This window comes from Ovis canadensis, chromosome 1 (assembly GCF_042477335.2).
Source record: "Ovis canadensis isolate MfBH-ARS-UI-01 breed Bighorn chromosome 1, ARS-UI_OviCan_v2, whole genome shotgun sequence".
NCBI lineage: Eukaryota > Metazoa > Chordata > Mammalia > Artiodactyla > Bovidae > Ovis > Ovis canadensis.
In genome coordinates this window covers 79,597,591-79,624,796 of record NC_091245.1, presented here as the reverse complement: position 1 = coordinate 79,624,796, position 27,206 = coordinate 79,597,591, and the positions used below count along the sequence as shown (strand labels likewise).

The 27,206-nt window shown below is 39.3% G+C and overlaps 1 long non-coding RNA gene across 2 annotated transcripts in view; it reads right to left on the bottom strand.

The window, feature by feature from the left end:
- Positions 1–446: 446 nt before the first annotated feature.
- LOC138445301 (uncharacterized) overlaps positions 447–27,206 on the bottom strand; it is a 313,499-nt gene continuing 286,739 nt past the window's right edge. Inside the window, exon 5 of one of the 2 annotated variants that reach the window (XR_011258796.1) lies at positions 447–2,205. This is a non-coding gene — a long non-coding RNA (uncharacterized lncRNA). The remainder of the gene's footprint in view (positions 2,206–27,206) is intronic. The other variant, XR_011258798.1, reaches the window with a different exon arrangement.

Here is a 27,206-nt window from a genome sequence, read left to right as displayed (position 1 = left end):
AAATTGCCTTATTTAATCATTTTGAGCAATTTTTCTGATTTTTATATTTTTAACACACTTAAGCTTATAACCTTTTTTCTAACCACTCCACTTCTTTCTTAGGTCCTCAGACTTTAGCAAGAGTATTATTAAAATTTGTAGGAAATTAAATCAAAAATAGCTTCTGTTCCAAAAATGAACATAAAACTTTGCTAGGGCTGCTCAAGTGGCACCAGCAGTAAAGAACCTGCCTGCCAATGCAGGTAGATGTAAGAGACACAGGTTCAATCCCTGGTTTAGAAAGATATCCTGGAGGAGGGCATGGCAACCCACTCTAGTATTCTTGCCTGGAGAATCCCCAGGGACAGAGGAGCCTGGTAGGTTACAGAGTCCATACATTTGCAAAGAGTCAGACACTACTGAGGCAACTTAGCACACAAGCACAAAAAAAGAAAGAAATATTTATATTTATTATTTTGATGCAAATAATTTATTATTGTTGACTCAGAGAATTGTAGACTCGTAGTTGGATATTCACCTTTTTCCAATTTTTATCAGAAGTAATTGTTAAGTCATCTAAAAAAATTCATGCATAAAATTTTACATTCTTCATGTCTTCCTTCCTTTTCCCCACCTCTGAAACTGTACCTCTCTGCAATGGAAAGAAGTAATTTTCTCACCAGTAGTTTTGATCCCTATATCATTTACATATTGTCTTAAAATGTACTGGACATCTAGCACTTGACCTGATGCTAGACACTGAGAATATAGAGGAAGAGGAGAGGGATGATTTCCCAGAACAATTGCTAAATTGCATAGAGGACAGAGGCTTGAAAACAAGAAAACATCATACATTCAAGAGTCTGCAAGTGCTCTAGGATGGCTAAAGTACAGCATCCTCTATAAAACATAGTAGGACTAATCAAATGTCGTAGAGTGTCTGATCTGTCTAAGTAACATTACTGTTTTCCAAAGTTGGCTCTACTACAGGGCTATTTATTCAGGTTCTGATGAAAGAAAATAAATTTTTAGAAAAATTTAACCATCATCCATTTCTATTTTTTACTTTTTTCACAGACTTTAATTTATCATCTAACCCCATCATTCAACTCTCCAATTTCCTTGGGTCCTGTATCAGTTGTCACTGGGTAAACAGGGATCAATTGCAAACTGGGCCTAAGGTCAGTTTACATTAAATTCTGGCATTCAGCATTTATGAATTTAGAAAGCCTAAAAGCTAAGCTAAAGAGATGAAAAATTGGCTGCACACCAAAATTCAAATCTCAAAATCAGCAATGTGTGTTGTGGAGTCCTGGGTATAGAAATCCCTTAAGACTATCTTTAGAAGAAAACATATGAATTTTAAAAATAATAATTTTACACTTTCTTTAAAGATAAAAAAGTAAATAACATATTTGATATAAACAAAAGTGAGGGAGAATTACTTTTTTAAAAGCAAGATTACCTGGTGTAGTCCCACCTCTGACCCCCATGAGGTCCTTAATAAACCAAAAATAAACATAAATTAAAGAAAAATATAATACCTCCACGGACATCTGTATCTTGAATGGCATTACAAATACATGCTGGCCTATACACGCACACACACATGAGCACGCTCGCATGCACACACCCCAGATCCTTACCCTTCAGTAGAAGATCAAAGCCCATGAAGTGGAATCAGCTTCAAGAACTAGACCTTTGACTTGGATAGGTCATCACTGGTGGTCAAACTCAATAGATTGTCTGCAATTACCTCTCATCCAAGTGGCACCACTCACTGAGGGAGCACCATCCATCATTCCTACACCTTTCTATCATCTACACTCAATATAATATTTTCCCTCTTTTCATACTCATTTCATTACCTAATCATGTGAATCAGAAAATAATTGTAGGCAAAATAAATGAAGCTTACCTATACCTAGATTTTAGTGAAATACTTTCTGGTATAGTTCTTTCTCCTATATGTGTTCTTTCTCTCTTCTTTCTGAATGTGGCTATTTCTGAGCTAGCAGAGAATCTTTCACCTCTCATTAGCATCACTTTGGCTATTTGAAGTTTATCTTGTAAAAATAGATATTCACATGCCAAAGCATTCCCTTCCATGCCAACATGATATTTTACAAGCTGAAAACAAAGGAAAGATGGACATTCTTGTACTGATGGTGGAAAACCAAGGGCCAGGATCCAGCAGTTTTCTGAAAGAGGTCTGTAAAATATCACCTGAGAATAAAAACAAAGGATTCCTCTATATATTAACAATGTCATGCCTCAAAGGAAGCTGTCAGGTAACTAAGTATTTGTCAGATAAAAACACCAAAATATTAAGGTGACTAACTCATGATGATAGGATTACAGATTATGTTTTTTAATCATCTTTATGCAACCCACTCCAGTACTTTTGCCTGGAAAATCCCATGGTCAGAGGAGCCTGGAAGGCTGCAGTCCATGGGATCACTGAGGGTCGGACACAACTGAGCGACTTCACTTTCACTTTTCACTTTCATGCATTGGAGAAGGAAATAGCAACCCACTCCAGTGTTCTTGCCTGGAGAATCCCAGGGACAGGGGAGCCTGGTGGGCTGCCGTCTATGGGGTCGCACAGAGTTGGACATGATTGAAGTGACTTAGCATGCTTTTATATACTTTAACTTATCAAACATAAGGAATTATTATATTATTAATTAGAAAAATTATTATGTCAGAATATGGTTTCAGAAACTGTATGTCAAGAAGAGGCAACCATGCATGGCAAAATGAAAGAGTAACTTTCACTGGATCAACCAAGCTCAGGTTTTTGCTTTGCCTATTATGTGATCATCAGCTTTTTCAACTTCTCTGAATCTCAGTTTACTTAAAACAAGCAAGATCATTCCTAACTCATAGGGTTGTAATGAAGATGAAATAAAACAAAGGCATAAAATTTAAAAGAATTTTCATTAGTATTGTCAAGGTGAACCTCTGTCTTTCCAAAGTTAAAAGACTGTCCTGCTTTCAGATTGGTACTGCCATCTCATCCATCAATAAATGGAGACACCTGTGATTTATACTCCTGATGCTCACTCCATGGACATTGGAAAACTTAACAATGAATAAGAAAAATTTTGGATGTATTCACTATACTATGCCTTGCATATGTAATCATGGTTTCCATTAACAACAACAATAATGATAACAAAGAATTCTTGTGGCCTTATTTTGTGTCCAGTTCTAGATCAATCACTTTATGTGCATTACCTCACAATATCTAACGAGGACCTAGTGAGGTAAATACTCTTATCAGAGGTTAGTAACTTGCCCAGCATTATGGAGCTAGTAATTGGTGGATCTGGGTCTCTAATCCCAAATTTGTATGGATTTAAAGAGCAATCTTTTAACTACTTTATCAACTAACGAAAGACATAAGAATTCAGGCCAAGACATACTTACAATTTTTTTTAATTAAAAATCCCATTCTTAGATATAAAGTAAATTAGGCTTTACAATGCGCTATCCTTTTCCTGAGGCATGAGAGAAACAACAAAAATCCAAACTCTACAAACAAGTCTGGTCATGGGAGCTGAAGAAATCGGCAGAACTGTGACTAAATCACTGTTCTGACCCATGCCAAATATGTGCTCCTCAGACACTACAGTCAGAACAACAATTGTTACACTGTTGTGATTTTGTTTTCACAGAATGAAATGCAATCAAACCAGGCCAAGCTGAACCTATTGGAAAATAAATCATTACTCTTCTGAACTTTAAACCGTGTAATCCTGGTTAGTCAGAATGGAAATTAATTCTTCATTGTCTAAATATGATGGCATTTTCTGTGTTCTGGATATTTGGTGATATATCTTCTTATTGCCTGAAGATGATGCCCTTTCTTCCACTTGATAAAATAACATCCTCAAATATCAAATGAAAAAATTCAGGAATTGTGGAAACAGATACTACACCTTTCTGAAGTCTAAGAAATAATGTTGTACAATATTTTTAAACTGCGTTAGATTTTTAAGGCGTGTGGTTTTTTGTTTTTAAATTAGAGAAATCATGCGCACATTTGTTCCTTCTGCCCTTGGAGATTAGAAACACCCAGAGGCTACTCGTTTTTGCAACGCGTTTGTTGTCAAGAAGCAACAGAGTGCAAATGGAAGCCAATTGAACTTAGCAATTTGTTTATGCAGAAAGAAAACAGCTGGAGAAAAATACAGAGTATTTTAATAATTAGCCAGTCATGTTTGATAAGGGACATTCCAGTATATGATAAAGCATTATAATAAGGAGGCTAACACTTTGGATGATAAAGAATTAGCAATTAACCTTCTAACTCAAGAAAAAAAGCACTCCAAAGGAGGGGATAGTATAGAGAAATGATTTCAGTTTTGAATTTTATTCACTGTGTCTTCAAACTCAAAAAGGTTAGTTTTTAAAAGTTTCTCAAGCTAATACGCTTTGAGTACTTTAACAAATAGAAAGCTTCATGAGCCCATGCTAATGGTACTGTTGTCGAGGAATTATAAGATAGAGCAGTAGTTATCATGGGGATCATTTCCTCAGCTAGCTAATGAAAACCAGTAATTTTGATCTGGTTGTTACTGTGGTGCTGATGCTGATGCTGCTGTTCTCCAAGAGGTTCTGATATATCTGAAGAACAACATTAGACAAACAGTAGGCATAAGAGTGCAAAACCACCATGTAGCTGACTTACCCTAGGACTTCCAACACCCAGAGGAGTAAGACCATGAAACACCAACATTTCTTCCCTATAAAAATAGGCTCTTTTTCTCCTTCTTTGATCCCATAAGTGTGGAAATAATGAGATTTTATCAAAACTACTTTATCCTATTGTTATTTCTGCCAGAGAAATAGTGGATTATAGCTTCCTGGCTTTGATGCAGACAATGAAACTTTCTAATAGATTGCCAATTGCTTTGACACAAAAGCTAGAGAAAATGTAACTTATCCCAGAACTTTGTTCCCTATCTGTCTCCAGCACTGCAGCTGTCAAATTTGTCCCCTAAAATGTCCTTGATTAAAGGAGTGAGCCAAAGAAAAGAGTAATAGACTGCCAAGTTAGGTGACTATAATCCTCAATATGGGTAATTGCACTTCAAATATACTGAGTTTTGTTGTTGAAGCTCAGAAAGTAAAGCTCCTATTCATCTAAACAAAAGATGATTCAGATCTTGTAAGACTCAAAAAGCTAAGGTTGTTCTAAACTATCCCCTGCAGCTAAATTGCCTTCATATGATTTTGTCAGATCTCCCAAGTCAGCTTTGGCCTAGTCTGCCATCTGAGGAAATCTCAGCCAACCGTAGAAAGTACAACATGTCTCTCTTTTTCTGAGGAAGCTAAACTCTATTTTGTGGTTGTTTAGTCACTAAGTCATGTTTGATTCTTTTGTGACCCCTAGACCACTCAGGTATGACCTAAATCAAATCCCTTATGAATATACAGTGGAAGTGAGAAATAGATTTAAGGGCCTTGATCTGATAGAGTGCCTGATGAACTATGGAATGAGGTTCCTGACATTGGACAGGAGACAGGGATCAAGACCATCCCCATGGAAAAGAAATGCAAAAAAGCAAAATGGCCATCTGGGGAGGCCTTACAAATAGCTGTGAAAAGAAGAGAGGTGAAAAGCCAAGGCAAAAAGGAAAGATATAAGCATCTGAATGCAGAGTTCCAAAGAATAGCAAGAAGAGATAAGAAAGCCTTCTTCAGCAATCAATGCAAAGAAATAGAGGAAAACAACAGAATGGGAAAGACTAGAGATCTCTTCAAGAACATTAGAGATACCAAGGGAACATTTCATGCAAAGATGGGCTCGATAAAGGACAGAAATGGTATGGACCTAGCAGAAGCAGAAGATATTAAGAAGAGATGGCAAGAATACACAGAAGAACTGTACAAAAAGGATCTTCATGACGCAGATAATCATGGTGGTGTGATCACTCATCTAGAACCAGACATTTTGGAATGTGAAGTCAAGTGGGCCTTAGAAAGCATCACTATGAACAAAGCTAGTGGAGGTGATGGAAATCCAGTAAAGCTATTTCAAATCCGGAAAGATGATGCTGTGAAAAGTGCTGCACTCAATATGCCAGCAAATTTGGAAAACTCAGCAGTGGCCACAGGACTGGAAAAGGTAAGTTTTCATTCCAATTCCAAAGAAAGGCAATGCCGAAGAATGCTAAAACTACCACACAATTGCACTCATCTCACACGCTAGTAAAGTAATGATCAAAATTCTCCAAGCTAGGCTTCAGCAATACATGAACCGTGAATTTCCAGATGTTCAAGCTGGTTTTAGAAAAGGCAGAGGAACCAGAGATCAAATTGCCAACATCCGCTGGATCATCAAAAAAGCAAGAGAGTTCCAGAAAAACATCTATTTCTGCTTTATTGACTATGCCAAAGCCTTTGACTGTGTGGATCACAATAAACTGTGGAAAATTCTGAAAGAGATGGGAATACCAGACCACCCAACCTGCCTCTTGAGAAATCTGTATGCAGGTCAGGAAGCAACAGTTAGAACTGGACATGGAACAACAGACTGGTTCCAATTAGGAAAAGGAGTATGTCAAAGCTGTATATTGTCACCCTGCTTATTTAACTTCTATGCAGAGTACATCATGAGAAACGCTGGACTGGAAGAAACACAAGCTGGAATCAAGATTGCCGGGAGAAATATCAATAACCTCAGATACGCAGATGACAACACCCTTATGGCAGAAAGTGAAGAGGAACTAAAAAGCCTCTTGATGAAAATGAAAGAGGAGAGTGAAAAAGTTGGCTTAAAGCTCAACATTCAGAAAACGAAGATCATGGCATCTGGTCCCATTACTCCATGGGAAATAGATGGAGAAACAGTGGAAACAGTGTCAGATTTTATTTTGGGGGGCTCCAAAATCACTGCTGATGATGATTGCAGCCATGAAATTAAAAGACGCTTACTCCTTGGAAGAAAAGTTATGACCAACCTAGACAGCATATTCGAAAGCAGAGACATTACTTTGCCAACTAAGGTCCGTCTAGTCAAGGCTATGGTTTTTCCAGTGGTCATGTATGGATGTGAGAGTTGGACTGTGAAGAAAACTGAGTGCCAAAGAATTGATGCTTCTGAACTGTGGTGTTGGAGAAGACTCTTGAGAATCCCTTGGACTGCAAGGAGATCCAACCAGTCCATTCTGCAGGAGATCAGCCCTGGGATTTCTTTGGAAGGAATGATGCTAAAGCTGAAACTCCAGTACTTTGGCCACCTCATGCAAAGAGCTGACTCATTGGAAAAGACTTTGATGCTGGGAGCGACTGGGGGCAGCAGCAGAAGGGGACGACCGAGGATGAGATGGCTGGACGGCATCACCGACTTGATGGACGTGAGTCTGAGTGAACTTCGAGAGATGGTGATGGACAGGGAGGCCTGGCTTGCTGCAATTCATGGGGTCGCAAAAAGTCGGACACGACTGAGCGACTGAACTGAACTGACTGAACTGGACTGTAGCCCACTAGTCTTCTGTCCATGGAATTTCCTAGGCAAGAATACTGAGGTGAGTTTCCATTTCCTTCTCCATGTTAGAAACATAAATCTAAGGTGTCTCCCACCTTTGGCCAATAGCACTGAGATTTCATCAGGAAGGAAGAGCTCACTTTCTCCGCCCTACTCCAAAAACAGCCAGAAGAAACAGCGCTTCAGAAATCTCTAACCATTTGTGTCACTATCACAATCAAAGCTTCTTTAATGTAATGGTGAAGTTCTCGTATCTCAGTCAATAGAAATGCTTTATTTTTTACTTTCAGTGTGTCACACACTCAATAGTTAAAAATATTTACAGAACAAATCAGTAATATAGAGCAAACATCTCCTGTTGGCTGGCATCATTTTCATTTATTGGTTTTCTTATGAAAAACAGAATGACTTTGTTCAAATTTCCATCCCATATCAGCTAACCACTTCATTTCTTCAACAGTCAACAATATCAAAGTTCACATTATAGTGTTTCTTCTGTTTATCTAACTTGTAGATGGCCTGATGCTGACAGAGCCATGTTAAACAGTAGAATAGTAGTGAGTGAAAGTGAAACTCGCTCAGTCGTGTCCAACTCTTTGCGACCCCATGGAGCCTGTCAGGCTCCTCTGTCCATGGAATTCTCCAGGCAAGAATACTGGAATGGGTAGCCTTTCCCTTGTCCAGGGGATCTTCCCAACCCAGGAATTGAACCCAGGTCTCATGCATTGAAAGTGGATTCTTTACCATCTGAGCCACCAGGGAAGCCCAAGAATAGTAGCAGTAGTCCCTGAAATACAGGTCAGTGCCTTTTACACTTTTGCTACAATTGGCACCGATTAAACAATTCATCAAATATTTGAGACAAAACACAAGGATTTTTATGTTTAAACCCCTCCCCTAATATGTTGTTATTTAACTGTCAGCCAACCCAACCATATAAAACTAGTTTAATGCTAATACTAAGTCACTTCAGTCGTGTCCGACTCTGTGCAACCCCATAGACAGCAGCCCACCAGCCTCCTCCATCCCTGGGATTCCAAGGCAAGAATACTAGAGTGGGTTGCCACTTCCTTCTCCAATAGCTTAACCCAGACAAAAATTAAATCATGATTATGCCTTTAAGACATTTCTACCAGAAGTTCTCTTTATAGCTTCAACTTCACTCTTTCAGAACCTCCTCCAAGTTCTATTTTAAAATGATCTTGAAACTCAATATCACTTTTTAAGAAGTCACATTCAGAAAACCCTCCATTCTGCACTCTCCAAGCATTCCCAAAATAATGGAGGGAAGGATAGTTGAAATCCCTAGCTCAGAATGTCATTTCAGAAATTAATCCCGCCAGAAAGTAATGTTATAGTGTCACAGCTATGGCCAAATTATCTTTTAGGCACTGGTGATATGTTTGTCCTGATACACACTGAGTTGCAAACCCTGGTTCTAAAGGAGGGCTCCTCAGATCTTGCATATACAGCCAAACCACAGCCAGAGGAGCACCTCTAAAGCTGCCACCATGTTGCTTCATTTTTTCATGAGGCCACACCAATGCAATAGAGCTAGAAAGAATCTTGTTGTTTGGGATCTTAAAATTTTAGTAGTAGGAGAAGGAGTAGCAGTAGGAATAGTGGCAATAGTAGTATCAATTGCCACTTATTGAGTATGTACCATGGGGCAGATACCTCATTAAATGCCCTATGCACATTGTCCTTGCATTTAATAATTGAATATTTAGGAAAGTATTCATTTTCAATATTAGGAATCTCATAACCTCTGAATACTCAAAAGGAGACTTAGTTTTCTCTAGAGATTTTTTTTCTTAAAGTAGCAAGGAAGAACTAGTAGTTCTTCAGAAATTAATTATAATAAAATCAACACCAATATTTTTCTTTAGTAAAAATAATAACTCCAGTGTTTTTCATTATTACTTAATGAGAAACATTTTTCAACTCCTTCATTACCCTCACCGAACTTGTCTGGACCAGTGTAAAAATCTGATATCTATCAAATTGTCAGGATGGAGAAAGTTCTCTTTGTCAGATATTGTCCAGGGCACAGACTGCAGCCTTGCTTTGAGTCACCTGGTCCTGAACTTTAGATCAACTCTGATTGCTACTGGACTTCCTAGGTTGCGCAGTGGTAAAGAATCTGCCTGCCAATGCAGGAGACACAAGAGACACAGGTTAGATCCCTGAGTCAGGAAGATCCCTCAGAGTAGGAAATGGTAACCCACTCCAGAATTATTGTCTGAAAAATTCCATGGACATAAGAGCCTGGCAGGCGTCAGTCCACGGGATCACAAAGAGTTGGACATGACTGATCTTACATACACACACTGATTGCTACTTCTCCTGCATACCTGACAAAGCAAATGAAAATCCTCTTTAGAGGAAGGTAATGTGATGCTCAGGCATATTTTATTTTAACAGTTTCAAAATACAATGTCCAGCACACAAGCTAGGATAACTAGGAAAATGTTGGGACAAGAAACAATGGTAAAAATAAGAGATATTTTAATTTGTTAAAGTTAAAATGTTTAATGTTTATTAAGTGAAATTTCCACCACTGGCAAGATAGCAGATGAGTTATTGGGACTCAGACGATAGGCATGTTTACTGGGTGATTCCAATTACACCACAACCCAAATTCCAAGTCAAACTTGAAAATGTTGCCAGGGAGCTGGAACCTATCAATAGTGATATAGGGAACCTTAAAATAACTGAGTGAAAATGCTAGGAAAATTCTAGGAAATAATAGCAGAATTTAAGAACCTGAGGTTTACAGCTGAAAATAGAATGAAATGTGAAGAGGAAGAGATGTAGAAAGGAGAGAAGAGCAACAAAAATAGTAAATACGTGGGAGGCTCTAAATGAGTAGTGAATGAATGAAACAGTAATAGTGTTGTTTTAAAGCACACATTGTGTAAATATACATCTTACATACTTTTGTGTTTTATACAGTCAACTACTCATTTAGATTTACCCTTATATTTGCATATGTATCTGAGTGCATGTGTGAGAAAATATAAGAAAATAATGGCAAATAAAGTCAATGTAGATGAGTTTACATTTTACATAGTAAAGTACTTTTACTTTTACATTTCCTTTTACATTTACATTACTTTTACATAGTAAAATAAATTTACAAAATAAATTACATTTACATAATAAAGTAATGATCAAAATTCTCCAAGCCAGGATTCAGCAATACATGAACCGTGAACTTCCTGATGTTCAAGCTAGTATTAGAAAAGGCAGAGGAACCAGAGATCAAATTGCCAACATCCGCTGGATCATCAAAAAAGCAAGAGAGTTCCAGAAAAACATCTATTTCTGCTTTATTGACTATGCCAAAGCCTTTGACTGTGTGGATCACAATAAACTGTGGAAAATTCTTAGAGAGATGGGAATACCCGAACACCTAACCTGCCTCTTGAGAAATCTGTATGCAGGCCAGGAAGCAACAGTTAGAACTGGACATGGAACAACAGACTGGTTCCAAATAGGAAAAGGAGTATGTCACAGCTGTATATTGTCACCCTGCTTGTTTAACTTGTATGCAGAATACATCATGTGAAATGCTGGGCTGGATGAAGCACAAACTGGAATCAAGATTGCTGGAAGAAATATCAATAACCTCAGATATACAGATGACACCACCCTTATGGCAGAAAGTGAAGAAGACTTAAAGAGCCTCTTAAAGAAAGTGAAAGAGGAAAGTGAAAAATTTGGCTGAAAGCTCAACATTCAGAAAACTAACATCATGGCATCTGGTTCCCATCACTTCACAGCAAATAGATGGGGAAACAGTGGAAACAGTGGCAGACTTTATTTTTCGGGGCTCCAAAATCACTGCAGATGGTGACTGCAGCCATGAAATTAAAAGACGCTTACTCCTTGGAAGGAAAGTTATGACCAACCTAGACAGCATATTAAAAAGCAGAGAGACATTACTTTGCCAACAAAGATCTGTCAAGTCAAGGCTATGGTTTTTCCAGTGGTCACGTATGGATGTGAGAGTTGGACTCTAAAGAAAGCTGAGTGCTGAAGAATTGATGCTTTTGAACTGTGGTGTTGGAGAAGACTCTTGAGAGTCCCTTGGACTGCAAGGAGATCCAACCATCAATCCTAAAGGAAATCAGTCCTGAATATTCATTGGAAGGACTGATGCTGAAGCTGAAACTCCAATACTTTGGCCACCTGATGCAAACAGCTGACTCATTTGAAAAGACCTGATGCTGGGAAAGATTGAGGGCAGGAGAAGGGTATGACAGAGGATGAGATGGTTGGATGGCATCACTGACTCAATGGACATGGCTTTGGGTGGACTCTGGGAGTTGGTGATGGACAGGGAGGCCTGACGTTCCGCAGTTCATGGGGTCACAAACAGCTGGACACGACTGAATAACTGAATAAATTCCAAAAAGGGCGCTATTTTTTCCAAAATGTGGTATATATCTGGAAAGAGAAGATGACAGTGAAAGTCAGGCCCACACAAACACCTGTTCACAAAACAGGAGCAACAAATAAATCACGTTTAGGAAGCGATTGTCTTGTTCTGACTATATACAAATGGAAAAAGTCTTCAAATGCCTCAATACCTTCATTTTGAAATGCCTGTCAGCCTCAGGAGCTGGCCCTTATAATATACTTCTGGCAATATTTGTGCCTCATTGTTTTCAGAGCTATTAATCAAATGCTAAATATTATGCAAGTGCTGTTTAAAAAAATGTGTCTGAGGTGCATTTATTTTGTTAATTGTAATTATTGCTAAGTTTCTCACAAGTAATTAGAAGACTATTAAGAACAAAATTTTAACAAATAAGTAAAAATTTCAGTGAGCTTAACAAAAAACAGGTGATTTATTTTCAAATAAAAACAATTAAGAGCATGATATATAATGAATTAAGATAGTGAATGGGGGACACATTCTATATTTGACAGCACTTTAAATACAAGTAGCAGTGGCCCATTTTCTTCTCTCCTTGGTAACCTAATTAATAATTAAAGATAGCTAAGAATTGCCTTTCTGTACTTGAATTCAAACTATCATCCTAAGTATCACCTGGGGAGAGTAGTGAATTCCAGACTTTTGCCAAAGTAAGCACAGCAGGTGTTTATCAAGGTCACAAACTTAAATCATTAGTTAAAAAAGAGAAAAGAAGAATAGAAATGTTGTTAGGCACATGGGAAAAACAAAGTACTTCCAGATGAGTCCTTCCATCTCACCAATAATTAGCAGCACAATCCCCCACATCTATTAACTCTTGATGATTTCCAGTATGCCCAATTCAAGTTCAAGGTCTTTGCAGGCCAGCCTCCTTTGTTACTAGCCAAAAAGTGCCTAGTATTCTGGCCAGAATGCCCCGTGGTTTTGCTGATTGACCAAACGTGTCACGGTGTACATATTTAGATAGATAGAACACTTTCCTTAGTTCTAATTCTAAAACGTCATGGCCACCATTGTCCTCAATAATAAAGGTAGAGTCATGAAAAGAGAAAGGAATAGATATAAAAGGAAAGCAATTTTCCCAGCTCCTCATTAACCCACCTAATAAATAACAATGCACATCGTATTGTTTAGCATTTTACTATACATCAATAATGCAGTCATCTGATTAATAGATTGTCAGTGTTATATTTGCCTTGCACCTGAGAAGAATTAAAAGATAAGCAAACAAGACTGCCACCTTTGGCAACGTGCTTATTGAATATCTGTGTACTTATTGAATAATATTGAAAAAAAGGGTAGTAGTCATTCCTCAAAGAATATGTTTTAGGAAAGTACTAACACAGTGACCTAGGAGCTCTCTGTCCCTATTCTTTAGAACAGTGCAAATGGATTAATGAGATATTATTTATGAAGGTTAATTAGCCTTTTCTCTTCCACGTAAATAAGAGTCAGGGAGTGTCTAAACACAGGAGGAAAGCCTCCTCACCACACCCTGGCACAGAAGACATTCATAAAGCAACACATTCTCCAGGGATACAGTGGTAGGTTCAGAAATTAGACTTCCTGAAACTAAATCCCTATCCAGTCATGTAGAACCTCAGGTAAGTTACGCATCCTCTGTGTCTTTGAGTCCTTATCTGTAGTCCACATTGATGTAATAGTAACTACTTCACAGGATTGTTGCAAAGATTAAATAAGATAGGGCATATTTTATTTAGAGTATATCCAGTACAATGCCTGGCACATGAAAAGAGCTCAAGAAATGTTGATTATTATTATTAGCATCATCATCATTCCTACATTTAAATGTATAGTCTACATGTAGGATATCATCTCATGTAGAGGGTCCAGCTAAAACCAAGATTGAGACATAGCCAGTGTGAGGTTGGGTGGTAACCCCCCAACTAAGCTTTTGTGTACATCTACTGATTTTTCTGGAGATCAAAGAGCCCCTGGGACAAAAATTTCAACTATATCCACAATTAGGGTTCAGACCTATGTAGGCCTGTGTGAGGACCTGGGGAGAAGGATGAGGTGGTGGTGATTGGAAAGGAGTTCTTTTCAATATGCTTAGCTGACCAAGGAGCCTTAAAATGGAAATCACTTGAAGAGTCTAGCCTAAGGAGCCAGCCTAAAAAGCATTTGAGGAAAGGGTAATTCTAGGTGCAGAAAGTGGTCATTATTTGAGACTATTCCAACTCAGCTGTTCTAGGGGAATGAAAAAAAGAAAAAAGCTACATCATTAATCTCTATGACACCACCCTTATGGCAGAAAGTGAAGAGGAGCTCAAGAGCCTCTTGACGAAAGTGGAAGAGGAGAGTGAAAAGGTTGGCTGAAAGCTCAATATTCAGAAAACTAAAATCATGGCATCTGATCCTATCACTTCATGGGAAATAGATGGGGAAACAATGGAAGTAGTGTCAGACTTTATTTTGGGGGGCTCCAAAATCACTGCAGATGGTGATTGCAGCCATGAAATTAAAAGACACTTATTCCTTGGAAGGAAAATTATGACCAACCTAGATAGCATATTCAAAAGCAGAGACATTACTTTGCCAACAAAGGTCCATTTAGTCAAGGGTATGGTTTTTCCAGTGGTCATGCATGGATGTGAGAGTTGGACTGTGAAGAAAGCTGAGTGCTGAAGAATTGATGCTTTTGAACTATGGTGTTGGAGAAGACTCTTGAGAGTCCCTTGGACTGCAAGGAGATCCAAACAGTCCATTCTAGAGGAGATCAGTTCTGGGTGTTCTTTGAAAGGAATGATGCTAAAGCTGAAGCTCCTGTACTTTGACCACCTCATGTAAAGAGATGACTCACTGGAAAAGACCCTGATGCTGGGAGAGATTGGGGCATGAGGAGAAGGGGATGACAGAGGATGGGATGGCTGGATGGCATCACCAACTCTGGACATGAGTTTGAGTAAACTCCGGGAGTTGGTGATGGACAGGGAGGCCTGGCGTGCTGTGATTTATGGGGTCGCAAAGAGTCAGACATGACTTAGCGACTGAACTGAACTGATTAACCTCTATATTGGAGTCCAGGCAACAACACAGAGGATGCTCCTTGTCCCTGGTCTAAACAGAAGGCAGAGATGGCACCAACATATGAGGTGAATCAGCAGAGATCTGACCTCCAGCAGATCAAGAGTGCTGAGGGCAGAGCCAAGCTGTTCAGATGTCAGAGGCAGCAGCTGCAAAATCCAGATCAACTAACAGCCAGGTCAGCGGATCTCTGGGTAACCAGCCTAAAGTGGTGAAAGGAGTCCAAGCAGAACAATCAAGTAGGTGGTACAGTGCAGAGCAGCAGAAATCAGCCCTGGGGAGTAGCCAGGTTGACTGCAAGTGCTTGGAAAATACCTCCTAAACGAGCCTCCAAACCCTCAGCAGAGTGTGCCCTGCCAGGGGTGATCATAATTGGAGTGTGAGTGCTAATGGGCCCTCATTTGCGTTCTCTGGCTGCTCAATCCTGGGATAGTTGGCTTTCGTTTATGTTACATTGGTCACCTTTTTCAGGAAAGCCTGTTTTCATTGTTGTGACAGCTGTCTAAATAAGGAGTATAACCTGACAGGTTGGTACACAGATTTTTCTGGTAATAACTAGGCACAGGACTCTGATGTAGGAGACGTTCTTCTTCATCCAAGTCCCCAAAGCCAGGCCATAGTGCGCTTGTGGGTTCAGATGTGACAGCTGGGCTGAAAACAAGGCTCTGCATCCCTATTTGAGACAGAAGAGTGCTGGGGGTGGGGAGTGACATCAGTGGATTTTTTTCCCCATTTCTAACACTTTTGATTCAAATGAAAAGCAACTTAGTAGGTGAAGAAGGGAAGCTATCAGAAAATATGGCTATGTCCTGAAGGATTTTCAGTTTATAAACTTGGGTGTGTAAGAGATATTTTTAAATTTTTCTTAAACCAAAATAAGACTCAGCCATCCCTTTCTCTAAAACTAGCAGAAAATTCAGACTTGGTCTTTCTTGAAGTTTTCCATCCTCCTCCTCACCTAGTCTCCTCCCCTGGATCAAGCAAAGTTGAGCATCTCACAAAAGAATCAAGGCACTAGGGAGGACTTTTGGTCAAAACACATCACTCCCTACTGTCTACCTCTGTGATTGGCATGGTCTCTTTGGGACCAGCAGCTTGACTGCTGCAGTGCCATCCTTGGGTTAGGGCATCTTCAAAGAGAGTTGGAGCATCCAAACTGGGCATCCCAGCCTCCCCAGGAGCCCCACCCAGCCTTTCCCAGAGGGGCAAGTGACCCCTCTGCAGAGTGGAGTCACAGAGAAGGACAAGGGATTCTTGCACTCTTCCCATCAGAGGGAACATTTCTCCCTCCTCTTGCTGCCTTAAAAGTTTTTAAAATAAAGTGTACATAAATACCTAGAGAAGTATACACAGAGTAAATATGATGAGCACAAACACTAAGCTTAACTTCTGGCTTGAATAAAGGCAGGGAGAAAGGTGAGAAATACACGGAGAAAGTCATAAATTAATGTGTCAAAAATTATCCTGCTTTAAGTGAAAAGCTATGGTGATAATTTAGTTATTTATTTATCAAGCCCTTCAGTTCAGTCACTCAGTCGTGTCCAACTCTTTGTGACCTCATGGACTGCAGCACGCCAGGCCTCCCTGTCCATCACCAACTCCTGGAGTTTACTCAAACTCATCTCCATTGAGCTGGTGATGCCATCCAACTATCTCATCCTCTGTCATTCCCTTCTCCTCCTGCTTTCAATCTTTCCCAGGATCAGAGTCTTTTCAAATGAGTCAGCTCTTCGCATCAGGTGGCCAAAATATTGGAGTTTCAGCTTCAATATCAGTCCTTCCAATGAACACTCAGGACTGATCTCCTTTAGGATACACTGGTTGGAGTTCCTTACAGTCCAAGGGACTCTCAAGAGTCTTCTCCAACACCACAGTTCAAAAGCATCAATGTTTTGGCACTCAGCTTTCTTTATAGTCCAACTCTCCCATCCATACATGACTACTGGAAAAACCATAGCCTTGACTAGATGGACCTTTGTTGGCAAAGTAATGTCTCTGCTTTTTAATAACCTGTCTGGGTTGGTCATAGCTTTTCTTCCCAGGGGCAAGCGTCTTTTAATTTCATGGCTTCAGTCACCATCTGCAGTGATTTTGGAGCCCCCAAAAATAAAGTCAGCCACTGTCTCCACTGTTTCCCATGTATTTGCCATGAAGTGATGGGACCAGATGTCATGATCTTAGTTGTATTCATGTTGAGCTTTAAGCCAACTTTTTCACTCTCCTCTTTCACTTTCATCAAGAGGCTCTTTAGTTCTTCTTCACTTTCTGCCATAAGAGCGGTGTCATCTGCATGCCTGTGGTTATTGATATTTCTCCCGCAATCTTGTTTCCAGCTTGTGCTTCAGTCACTTCTTGCTAAAGAATGAGACAGCCACTGTTCTAAGCACTCCGCCAATATTAACTTATTCAATCCTCATAGCAGTCCTATATTATCCTCACTTTACATTGTAGAAGTTAAGCCACACAGATTAATTAACATGTCTTCACTCACACAGCAAATAAGTGGCAAAGTCTGTATTAGGTCAGCCTGTCAGGCTCCTTAAACTCAGCTGTTGCCTGCTGCTGTGTGCTCCTCCAGAAGGCGAAGATGGGGCTGCAGAGTATCACTCTGTCTTATTCTGCTGCTGCTTTCTGCTGCTGCTACCCTTCTTCCCTGAGTCACCATGACTCCCTCCACCTGAACCATGCTTTACTGGGCGCAGGTTTACATTCTGAAGTCCGGACCTTACACTGGCTCGTGTCCTGTCACCTTGATCCAACATTTGCTCTCTGCTTCCTGCTCTGTGCTTACATTTTCGTTGTCCTCCTTGACCTTCAAATTTGAGGAACAGTTTAGTTTTACTGGCTTTTGTCCTCCAAACCCTCTGACTTTTCCTCTTTGAGCTCTTAGAGCAATATTCTTGGCCAAGTTCAAATTCCTTGAATCTAACTTTGATATGAGGTCTCCGAACCTGCGTCACCACCAAGCTTGGGCTAGATCCCAGGGAGGGATCAGTGGCATGCAGAACTCTAAGAAAATATGACATTCTATATCCCTTGAATGCAAAGATCTCAAAACCCTTTAAAGTATATTGTTCACAATAAAATATAGTTCGTTTGTATTTTTAAGGTACTTAATACTTTTAAAATCTTGATTTTTCAAATTTTCATTCAAAATAGCATGATCCTATTATAAAAAATTAGAAAATAAAGCACTGTGTATTACCAAGTAATTTGTATGCTAGAGGTTATTTTCAATGTTGTGCACATTTATGCATGAACCTTATAATAACTCTTTGAGGTAAATTGCTTAAGGGACTTGTTATTTTGGACCAATGCCTCAAATATTTTATATGCAACCTACAATAAGAAAAATAAATAATGGTACAAACCAATGTATACTTGCTGAAACAAAACTTTCCTGTAACAATACTTACTTTTCCTACTTTAATACACTCTAATTTAGGATACATTATGCTATTTCATTTTTAATAAATCTATTAAGCTATATTGCAGTTTGAGAAACTACATAATACTCTATCACTAGTTTGCTATTTTTATGGTCAAAACGATCTTCTTCTTGCTGCTTAACACACACACACACGTAAACACACATACACACACTCTCACTCACATGCACTGCACAGAGAACACACATCTCAAAAACATACACTAGGGACAGACACTGTCTCTCAGAATCTGGCTTTTTCTCAGTCCTAACCACTACGAGAATAGCATGTGAGGCCATGGATTTCCTGTCCCTCTGGTCCAAGGAATCAATTGATCAAATACTGGAAGGCTTTGTGCAAGAGTCTATCCTGAAGCAAACAACACTGATAGAGCTTGTTTCCTCTGTCTGAATGAGGTAGTATTGACTGTGGGACATATATTACTTGTCAAAGGTGTGATGATACTTGAGGTTTAGAAGGGGAAGCATTTATATGCTGTCAAGAAAACAATCCTTTCTCTAGAAATGTTACTTTCTGAATTTAAAAATCATATTGGATGAAGATTATAGGATTTCTTAATAAAATTTCACCTTACTATGCATTCTTTTCTGTCTCTGTATTATAAGAATAAATGTTACTTCATGAAATTATCTCAAGACTTTAGGGAAGGGCTTGGGATAACTCGTTAAAGTTCAAATTATCTCCTTTCCCTAAATCCATGATACTTTACTCTTGGCAAGATTGGAAACCAAGACTGTTATGGGCTGAATATTTGTGTCCCCCTAAAATTCATATGTTGAAATCCTAATCCTCAATGTGATAGAATTGGGAGGTAGGGCCTTTAGGAGATAATTAGGTCATGAAAATAAAGTTCTTATGAGTAAAATTAGTGGCCTTAAAAAGAGACCTCAGACAGCTCTCTTGCCCCTTTTGCCATATGAGGAAACAGTGAGAAAATGGACTATGAACCAGGAAGCCGGCCCTCACCAGATACCACGTCTGCCATGCCTTCATCTTGGACTGCTTATCCTCCAGACATGAGAGAAATGTTTTTTGTTTAAGCCATCACACTATAGTATTTTTAATGGTATCTTGAACTAAAATGAAGACTCTTTAAGACAATATATTCAGTCTTCAGATTCAGCTCAAAGGATTTATTTCCATTGCATAAAGAGAGTTCCCATCCCAGAGAAGAAACTCAACTGGTAATGAGGACCACAGAGCCTAAGGATTCATCATGACTACCTGGCTACTATTATGAAGGAAGCTAAGAACTCCATATTTACCAGGGCTAGATATTACTGGGGGGAAAAGGAAACATTTCATTACATTATTACTTTGGGCTTGATTCTGTTATCTCCTCAACACTGAAGGTGAAAAATAGTAAGGAGAAGATAAATCCAAGAAGCAGAATGCACACCAAAAGTGGAGGTATAGAGATTGCTGAATTTACTGCTTTTGCTTCAGAACAAAGTGTTAATACATAGTTGAAAGGACAGGAGGAATTAATATTGCCCATCAAATGAGTAACAATAGGCAAACTCACTGGGGTTCTTGGGTCAGACAATTTCAGTTATGGCATTTATAAATGTTTTAGTTTCATCGAAACTCTAAGCGTGTCATTGCCTAGCACATTACTTAAATTATTTATGTAATTCATTTCAAAGATACATAATATGCCTTCCCTGGATTCAATCACTCTGCTCTTTCAAATATTCATTCAAAAATCACCCACAAGGTAAAGGCCATCCTATAAGTCATCTCAAATTCCCACAAGTACTTATTTTCCTCTCAGCTCATTTTTGCACCTGATCCCACAGACAAATTTAGCCTGCTTCACTCCTTTGTACCTGTACAGATAAATATGTCTATAAAAGAGCCCCTGACTACACAGACACTTTGAATTTAAAAAACACAGTTCAAGATGAACCCTTAATGTTGTCCAGAAATCCTACTAAGCCTCCCTAAGTCATTCACTTTCCCACTCCACTAGATAATAATCCACACCCCTTCTCTTATCTCAAACACTTCCTATTGCATCCTCACTCCCAGAAGGAAGCTAGTGACCATGCTTTCTTCCGCACTGAGAAAATGAGAGCCCTCAGAAGAAAATTTCCACAGACTCCACCATCTGCTCACACGTGCACTCACATACTCAGCCCTTTTCTGTTACCATTAATGAATGATTGATGCAACTATCTAAAGTCAAACCTTTCATTTCTCCACTAGATTTCCTTGTCTCTCTCCTGTGCTATAAGAGTTTTATCTTCTGCTGAACCATTCCTCTCAGTATACCCAAAAAACAGTCTTCTTGACTCTACTACCCCTGCCACCTATATGTCCATATCTCAATCCCTTTTACAGAAAAACTTGTTGAAATGGTTGCCTACATTATTTGCCTATGGCTTCTCTCACCCTAATTCTCTTTTAAATCCATCACATCATATTTTTCTTCCATCAATTCACTAAAGCTTCTCTGGTTAATATCACAAATGATCTCTACATTACTGAATCCAATAGGCAATCCTTATTCCTCATCTTATTTCATACAGGTAATCAATTTTTCCTCTTTGATACACGTTCTTCAAAGTTTCCAAAGACTGTATTTCTCTTGAGTTTCTTCCAATTGCCCTGATTACTCCTCTCCTCAGCTTTCTTTGTGGTCCCTCTTTGTCCCTCAAACTTTTCACATTGGAGTACTTTAGGACTCAGTCCTTAATATTCTCCCAAAGGAGGATTTACAATAAACCTACTGAAGTTTAATCTTAGCTTCCCTGACTCTCTTTTGTGTGAGCACATTTCACAATGCTATGAGGGCCCTAAGAAAATTTTTACATATTTTAACTGCAGTTGATTAAGACTATTTTTTTTTTCCATTCATACTTCTTTTCTGTCACATGTTTGTCAGGTGCTGCTTAAGTAGTAGCAATCATTTTGAGGATGTGGCCAAAATAAGTAGGGTCTATTAAGATACTTTTCGGAGAAGGCAATGGCACCCCACTCCAATACTCTTACCTGGAAAATCCCACGGACGGAGGAGCCTGGTGGGCTGTAGTCCATGGGGTCGCGACTGAGCGACTTCACTTTCACTTTTCACTTTCATGCATTGGAGAAGGAAATGGCAGCCCACTCCAATGTTCTTGCCTGGAGAATCCGAGGGATGGGGGAGCCTGGTGGGCTGCTGTCTATGGGGTTGCACTTAGCAGCAGCAGCAGCAGTAAGATACGTTTAAGTGGTTTGTAGTCATTTTCATTTATAGTTAAGCTAATGCTAGCTACCTCATAGAGAAGTGGGCTTCTAAGAGTACTTCACAGACACTCACATGCCAGAATGCCCTTCAATATGAATGTTTCAAGGCACCTGATGCTATGTAGTTGGTGAAAGGGAAACAAAGTTTAGAACATGTGGATATAAAAACTAGCCAATAGGAAATTCTTCTAATCTTCAAACATGTAAAATTAATGCCTAATAAAAATGGAAGTTCTCACTCAACAGGATTATGCACAGCACTTCAGCATATCAATTATAAATGTACCTTTTTATGGGAATAATATGCAACAAATATATTAGAATTCTTGTGTTTATAGGGTATAGCCTATATCAATATTACAATAAAGCCATATGTCTTGGGCAATCAAAAGCAAACTTTGATTCCAGCAATCAAAAAAAAAGTTTGATAAACCCATTTTTTTTTACTATTATAAGTACTTTATTTTTTTATCTTATTTTACTTTATTTTACTTTACAATACTGTATTGGTTTTGCTATACATCAACCACAATCTACCACAGGTGTACATGGGTTCCCAATCCTGAACCCCCCTCCCACCTTCCTCCCTATACCATCTCTCTGGGTCATCCCAGTAGGAAATGGCATTAAGGATAAGCAGCCAAAAAAAGTTGGGAAAAGGTTTGAATGGTTTGTCAGTTGGTAAATTAATTTTTAAAAAAACAACACTGTTACTTTCATGGACTTTGCAATATTTTTATATTTCTCAGCTTTTTTAGTGTGCAATTTATTTTTAGCTTAAATAATTGTTTATTATTTTATCTAATTTTATACTCATAATTTTGTATTGTGTTTCTTCAAAGAGTCAGCCACATGGATCCATCCTTGCTACTTCTTTTTCATATCTGCATTCATTCCTTTGGGGATATCACTCAGTATCTTGGCTTTAAATCTCATGTCAACACTTAAGACTCACAGACTTTTATCTCTGCCCAAACCCCTCTTTTAAGCTCCAGATCTTAATGGATGTCTATTGCATCCTATATTCAACATGTCTAAAACCAAACTCCTTTCTAACATCAAAACTACTTCTCCTGACAGTCTTTCCCAAGTCATCTATTGATAACTGCATTTTCCCTGTTGCTTATGCCAAAACTTTGGAGTTACCCTTGATTCCTTTCTCTGATAGTCCACAGTCTACCCTATTAGCTCTATCTTCAAAGTATATCAGAATCTGAACTATACTTTTTACCCTTTTTTTAATTTCCACTTAGGTCCAAGCCACCATCATTTCTTGTCTGGATAACAATAGTTCCATGAGACCCAATGCTTCTACTGTTGTTCGCCTCATTCTCCCCAACCCTCCCACACACACATCATAAGTCAACTGTTCTGGCTCCCCAAGACAATCAGAATGAAAGGAAAAGTCCCTATGATGACCACAAAGCCCTATATCATTTGTTCTCCCTTCTATGTCTCTGACATTATCACTTACTACTCTCTCCCTCACTATCTTTGCTCCAGGCACACAAATTTTCTCTTTCTCAAATACCCAATCCTAATCCTGGAGGGCCTTTGATCTGACAACTACCTTGGTGTAAAATATCAGATATCTTCTCAGATATCTCCTAAGATACCTCCTTGATGAAACCTCTCACCTCCTTCTAATGTCACCTTCTCAATGAGACCTAACCTTGACCACTCTGTATAAACTGCATCGCATTCCTCTTATGTTACTAATACTCCTAATCCTGCTTTGTATATTACTATTTCCATAGCATGTAAGACCACTTTCTCACATGTTATATAATTTCCTTATTTATTATTGTCATTTATCAAATGTATCTGCAACACACACACACTTCCACACAACTGACTATAAATTTTGCTCTTCTCAAAAGATAATTAAACAAAATATTATAAAGAATTGAAACTCAAGACAGAAAAAAAGCTATACTAATAAAATATTAATAAAAAGTTGATTGAAAACGTAACAAAAAACTGGAATTTAAAGAAATACAGGAACCAAAAGGGGCAAAGTGACCATTATCTTTGTTGCTTTAAATTAAAAATAAACAAATATCAGCAAGCAGCAAGTCAATTCACTTTACAGAATCTTAGAATCCCAGAAAAAGGAAGTGCCTCAGTTCAGTTCAGTTCAGTTCAGTCACTCAGTCGTGTCTGACTCTTTGCGACCCCATGAATCGCAGCACGCCAGGCCTCCCTGTCCACCACCAACTCCCGGAGTTCACTCAGACTCACCTCCATCGAGTCCGTGAAGCCATCCAGCCATCTCATCCTCTGTCGTCCCCTTCTCCACCTGCCCCCAATCCCTCCCAGCATCAAAGTCTTTTCCAATGAGTCAACTCTTCGCATGAGGTGGCCAAAGTACTGGAGTTTCAGCTTTAGCATCATTCCTTCCAAAAAAATCCCAGGGCTGATCTCCTTCAGAATGGACTGGTTGGACCTCCCTACAGTCCAAGGGGCTCTCAAGAGTCTTCTCCAACACCACAATTCAAAAGCATCAATTCTCCGGTGCTCAGCCTTCTTCATGGTCCAACTCTCACATCCATACATGACCACAGGAAAAGACTTGACTAGCCTTGACTAGACGGACCTTAGTCGGCAAAGTAATGTCTCTGCTTTTGAATATACTATCTAGGTTGGTCATAACATTTCTTCCAAGGAGTAAGCATCTTTTAATTTCATGCATGCAATCACCATCTGCAGTGATTTTAGAGCCCCCCAAAATAAAGTCTGACACTGTTTCCACTGTTTCCCCATCTATTTCGCATGAAGTGATGGGACCGTATGCCATGATTTTCATTTTCTGAATGTTGAGCTTTAAGCCAAATTTTCACTCTCCTCTTTCACTTTCATCAAGAGGCTTTTCAGTTCCTCTTCACTTTCTGCCATAAGGGTGGTGTCATCTGCATATCTGAGGTGATTGATATTTCTCCCAGCAATCTTGATTCCAGCTTCTGTTTCTTCCAGTCCAGCATTTCTCATGATGTACTCTGCATAGAAGTTAAATAAGCAGGGTGACAATATACAGCTGTGACATACTCCTTTTCCTATTTGGAACCAGTCTGTTGTTCCATGTCCAGTTCTAACTGTTGCTTCCTGACCTGCATACAGATTTCTCAAGAGGCAGGTTAATTGGTCTGGTATTCCCATCTCTTTCAGAATTTTCCACAGTTTATTGTGATCCACATAGTCAAAGGCTTTGGCATAGTCAATAAAGCAGAAATAGATGTTTTTCTGGAACTCTCTTGCTTTTTCCATGATCCAGCAGATGTTGGCAATTTGATCTCTGATACCACTGCCTTTTCTAAAACCAGCTTGAGCATCAGGAAGTTCACGGTTCACGTATTGCTGAAGTCTGGCTTGGAAAATTTTGAGCATTACTTTACTAGCATGTGAGATGAGTGCAACTGTGCGGTAGTTTTAGCATTATTTGGCATTGCCTTTCTTTGGAATTGGAATGAAAACTGACATTTTCCAGTCCTGTGGCCACTGCTGAGTTTTCCAAATTAGCTGGCATATTGAGTGCAGCACTTTCACAGCATCATCTTTCAGGATTTGAAACAGCTCAACTGGAATTCCATCACCTCCACTAGCTTTGTTCGTAGTGATGCTTTCTAAGGCCCACCTGACTTCACTTTCCAAGATGTCTGGCTCTAGATTAGTGATCACATCATTGTGATGATCTGGGTCATGAAGATCTTTTTTGTACAGTTCTTCCATGTATTCTTGCCCTCTTCTTAATATCTTCAGCTTCTGTTAGGTCCAGACCATTTCTGTCCTTTATCGAGCCCATCTTTGCATGAAATGTTCCCTTGGTATCTCTAATGTTCTTGAAGAGATCTCTAGTCTTTCCCATTCTGTTCTTTTCCTCTATTTCTTTGCATTGATCGCTGAAGAAGGCTTTCTTATCTCTTCTTGCTATTCTTTGGAACTCTGCATTCAGATGTTTATATCTTTCCTTTTCTCCTTTGCTTTTAGCTTTTCTTCTTTTCACAGCTATTGTAAGGCCTCCCCAGACGGCCATTTTGCTTTTTTGCATTTCTTTTCCATGGGGATGGTCTTGATCCCTGTCTCCTATACAATGTCATGAACCTCTGTCCATAGTTCATCAGGCACTCTGTCTATCAGATCTAGGCCCTTAAATCTATTTCTCACTTCCACTGTATAATCATAAGGGATTTGATTTAGGTCATACCTGAATGGTCTAGCGGTTTTCCCTACTTTCTTCAATTTAAGTCTGAATTTGGTAATAAGGAGTTCATGATCTGAGCCACAGTCAGCTCCTGGTCTTGTTTTTGTTGACTGTATGGAGCTTCTCCATCTTTGGCTGCAAAGAATATAATCAATCTGATTTCGGTGTTGACCATCTGGTGATGTCCACGTGTAGAGTCTTCTCTTGTGTTGTTGGAAGAGGGTATTTGCTATGACCAGTGCATTTTCTTGGCAAAACTCTATTAGTCTTTGCCCTGCTTCATTCCACATTCCAAGGCCAAATTTGCCTGTTACTCCAGGTGTTTCTTGACTTCCTACTTTTGCATTCCAGTCCCCTATAATGAAAAGGACATCTTTTGGGGGTGTTAGTTCTAAAAGATCTTGTAGGTCTTCATAAAACCATTCAACTTCAGTTTCTTCAGTGTTACTGGTTGGGGCATAGACTTGGATAACTCTAATATTGAATGGTTTGCCTTGGAGATGAACAGAGATCATTCTGTCATTTTTGAGATTGCATCCATGTACTGCATTTCAAACTCTTTTGTTGACCATGATGGCTACTCCATTTCTTCTGAGGGACTCCTGCCCGCAGTAGTAGATGTAATGGTCATCTGAGTTAAATTCACCCATTCCAGTCCATTTTAGTTCACTGATTCCTAAATTGTTGATGTTCACCCTTGCCATCTCTTGTTTGACCACTTCCAATTTTCCTTGATTCATGGACCTGACATTCCAGGTTCCTATGCAATATTGCTCTTTACAGCATTGGATCTTGCTTCTATTACCAGTCACATCCACAACTGGCTATTGTTTTTGCTTTGGCTCCATCCCTACATTCTTTCTGGAGTTATTTCTCCACTGATCTCCAGTAGAGTGTTGGGCACCTATTGACCTGGGGAGTTCCTCTTTTGGTATCCTATCATTTTGCCTTTTCACACTGTTCATGGGGTTCTCAAGGCAAGAATACTGAAGTGGCTTGCCATTCCCTTCTCCAGTGGACCACATTCTGTCAGGCCTCTCCACCATGACCCACCCATCTTGGGTTTAGTGTCCCTAAATGTAAATTTTGACTTAAGACTGAGAATAAGAGAGTTGATTAGAAGTCTTTATAAATAAGAACAGTCCCCATGCTCTCCCCTCATTATGAAATCAGTTCAGTTCAGTTCAGTCACTTGGTCGTGTCCGACTCTTTGTGACCCCACAGACTACAGCACGACAGACTTCCCTATCTATCACCAACTCCTAGAACTTGTTCAAACTCATGTCCATTGAGTTGGTGATGCTATCCAACCATCTCATCCTCTGTCGTCCCCTTCTCCTGCCAATCCATCCCAGCATCAGG